Source organism: Austrofundulus limnaeus, unplaced genomic scaffold (assembly GCF_001266775.1).
Source record: "Austrofundulus limnaeus strain Quisiro unplaced genomic scaffold, Austrofundulus_limnaeus-1.0 Scaffold105, whole genome shotgun sequence".
Taxonomy (NCBI): Eukaryota; Metazoa; Chordata; class Actinopteri; order Cyprinodontiformes; family Rivulidae; genus Austrofundulus; species Austrofundulus limnaeus.
In genome coordinates this window covers 498,582-502,699 of record NW_013952507.1, presented here as the reverse complement: position 1 = coordinate 502,699, position 4,118 = coordinate 498,582, and positions in this window count along the sequence as shown.

The window sequence follows — 4,118 nt, the reverse complement described above, 5'->3', positions numbered from 1 at the left end:
CACCATACCAACAGTGAAGTTTGGAGGCGGGAACATCATGGTGTGGGGCTGTTTTTCAGCATATGGTACTGCCAAACAAGATGAAACGTGGCTGGACATCTCAGCAAGACAATGAGCCCACATTATTACAAATAACTTCATTTCTGGACATTTATGGTTTGATTTCTTTGTATGTATGGATCACTTGGGTTGTTACCGACATCTGGTGAAAATTTCATGTCATTAGCACCTCTAGTAATATATTTACTGAGAAAAATGGTGACATGTTCAATACTTATTCTACCCGCTGTAGATCTTTGGGGAAAAAAGTTTGATTTTGACCTGATTGACGACCAAAGCATATTGGCGTTGTTTTAGAAATATTGCAATCTCAAAAATTTCATAATAGTTTATAGCAGTGTTTATTGCTGGGGTTGATAGGCAGCAGTTTTTACAAAAGGGACACAATTTTAAGAACCCCTGGTTCAGAGAACACCCCGGTGTCAGTATTTGCATTTTACAGTTTACATTTTACAAAAATTTACAATATTACAGCAGGACTGGAGCTAGCTGCTGCAGCTATTTTTCTTGTAGAGAAACATAAAAACCAAAGTAAATAACCGAAAATTGATGGCAGTTAATGCAACGGTTAATAAAATTACTTTAGTATCAACTGCTAAATAGTTTTGGAGCTTGCTGCTGTCAGTTCAATTCTGTTTATTTTATTCATTCATAAAACCAAACAATATATATACAGATTAAAAACAGAAAAAAACAGATTAAAATAAGATTATACGTAAAAAAAAACAACACACAAATCAAGCCATGAATGAAACGGGTGCAGAGTGAAGAAAAAATAATTATATTTAAAGCAGCACTAATTCGCTTTAGCCATGGAAATGCTCTGACTAGCCGGCAGCTCATCAGTCATGTTAGAATTAAACTAATTGAGGTTGTTCAAATTACAGGTAAGATGTTATTTGTTTATATCCTTTCCACCAAACCCTACTTTGCTGAACTTTAAAGTCCTACTGGATTGCCTCCTAACAAACACTAAAATAGTTTTAAMTAGCTTCTCCCTAGCACGGACTACAAAAAATAAGAGCCATTTCATTAATCCAAATTATTTGATTTATTCTTCACCGTATCCTTCACCAAAAATCTAAGTTTTATGTTGTTGACCGTGGATGTGTTGTTTTATATATATATGTAGTGAGTTGGTAGAGAGAAACAGAAAGGGCGTACCAAGTCAGTTGTTGTGCAATATTTTTTCACCCTATTTATTCAAACTAATTTACCGAAGTGTGGTATTTGTATYATCTGCAGGGAATTCTTATCTCAGGAAAAATTCTCAAAGATGAGGAGCAAGCTTTGTCTTTAATAGTAATTTATTACAGGAGTGTTGCAAGAATCAATTTCATTGAAGTCAATTTGGAAAGAAGATGTTAAGATTTTTGTTCAGATTAAGTATGAGTAATTTTTAATCTTACTGCAGATCAGAAGAATGATATCAAAGTCGCCTCAACTGTTTAACCAGGACGGTTCTGAGAACACTTTACGTGTAATGCCTTAAATTAGGCGCAGTTCGTCAGCTCACCAAAGTTAGAGACATCCAGCTCTCACTGACTCTGAGGTCTAGCCTGATCCAGATCTGCCCTGAGGTCATTACAGAGAGGTTTGTACAGATTCCCCTGGGACGACTTGGCCCTCCATCACAAAACAGCCCTATCAGACCCAGCTGGGTCGGCAAAACTTCTCTTTTGCAMCAATTAAAAATTACATTTTCCCTCAGATGGTTTGCTCCCCCATCTCAGCTCTCTGAGCTTCCAGCTTCTGCAGAAATTTAACCTCAGACTATCTTCTTCCAGTTTGCACGTCTCTGTCAGGAAAAACACATTTATTTTGGGAAAGGTATCTCATGTTTACTGGACAGAGTGGTGTTGAGACACACACACACATATGAAAGTGTTTCCTTCTGTTCATGGAAAAGAAACAGTTACATTTACACAGGTTTGAAAATTAATGATGGTTCACAAATAATCTTTTGTAATATAATACACATTTGAAATAAAAATACCTTTAAAAATGAAAATCATGTTACAAAACTGCCAATGATTATTATTTTTCTTTTTATAATGAATCTTAAAAGATTGAAATTGTCATGTCAGCATTATCTGCAGACAGAGTTCAGTTACTTCAGAGACATAACCGGTGGTGGTCCAGTCATATCAAGGGGTTCATGCTACAAATATCCTGAATATAAATATACTTTCATTTTATCATATTTATTTTGTAATCATAGCTACCATTAAGAAGTTCTGAGGAAATCTCAGCCTGAGGCATTTAACTTGTCATTTGTGGCGATACAAAATAAAAGTTGTTGCCTCATAGAGTACTGTGGGCAAAGTCAGGATCTTTGAATCAGATCCAACAATCAAACATTCAGACCTGCTTTGCCTGAGGAGCTMTCGGGCCAACCACAGTTTCTGCAGAACTTTTTCAGTTGGAACTGGCTTTGTTCAGCTTTAGTGGGAATTTCTACCTGAACCTGTTGAGATTCGACACTCATCTGATAATTAATCCAACATTAAAGAATTGGTTTGCACATTTTTCTCTGGAGTGTTTAARTCTTTGTGAACCGACTGAGGGGAGGAGGCGTATGACTCCTGTTTCCTGTGATTGTTTTTGGGCATTTCCTGCGTTCAGACAAAAACAGGAACACCAGGGACTCTGAGATGTGCCTCCCAGAACCTTTTGGCCTTTGACACATCAGGTAGTTCAACACGTGGAGAAGAGTCAGCTCAGTTTAATGTTTTTTTTTTTTTAATCTGAGAGGAAAAACACAGAAACCAGAGAATCACAGGACGTTTTGGCAGAAAAAGATCTCAATCCGTCCGATCGTTCATTTGTCAGTTGATGAGGTGCCCATGTGTCCATCCATCCATTGATTGCAGAGGAAACCAGCAGAACAGTCAAAATACACAAATTTCTCATTTATATCTAGTTTTATTTATTTATTTATTTATTTATTTATTGAGTATGCAAAGTGACCCCATTTAATATGCATAGTTTTCACTTTAAGAGACTAAAATTTAGGGAGGGAATTATTTTTAATTTTAATTTTTTCCTACTATTATTGTGCTTTTATCTTTTAATCCATATCAAATATTGCTTTGTGTTTTTCTTTTGTTTTTTGTTTTTTTCCACTGCTAGCAATTATGTTCCTCATGTGCTCATTGAAATCACGATAAAATARCATTGAATTTTAAAAAAGCACACACAAACCTATTAACATAATTACTTGCTCTAAGCCAGAGCTATTCAATTGGTGGCCCGTGGGCCACATCCAGCCCGCGAGTGACTAAAATGCGGCCCGACAATAGATCATTCATGTCTTAAGTCCAAGCTTAAAACTACTTTAATTAATCTACATAAACATCAGAATCTTGGCTAGAAGCTGGTAAAAAACTTCTCTATGAATATCTAAGACAGTTAGAACTACAAGCAGTTGAAGATAAAACTATAAAAGTGAAAATAAAATTGGTTTAAAACGTTGGCAAGTCAGAGATGTCAAAATATTATTTGTGTTAAATAGGAGGCAGAATATGTTATTTTTGTTTTTGATGTTTTACTATTACTACATTTATTACATAGGGTTCTGTATGTTGTATTCATGATTAAATGCAGCAAAATAAACTATTTCAAAGGTAACAGATCTTTGTAATACTTGGATTATTTACACAATGACATTAATTGCTGGATGTTCAGCCCCTGTGCCATTGGTCTGCATTAACTGTGGCCCCCGGAGCAATTTAGTTGAATAACCCTGGTCTAAACATTAAATTATGACCTTTAATGTATATAAAGTATTTGAAAGAAATAAGTAAGTAAAATATACCTTAACAGAACATGACTTTTAATTAATTTCCTTGACAACAAAAGTACTTAAGTAAAAGTCATAAAACTGCTCACAATAATCAGGAAAGTAAAAGCAAAAGTACTTTTACACACTAAGAAAGGAAGTATTGAGTTTACTTAACTAAACCGAGTTGAGTAAATTTCTTTACATTTATTTAAACTGGGTTTAGTGGAACCAGTTAATTTTATGTCATTTTTTTAATTTTACACTTCACGTTTTG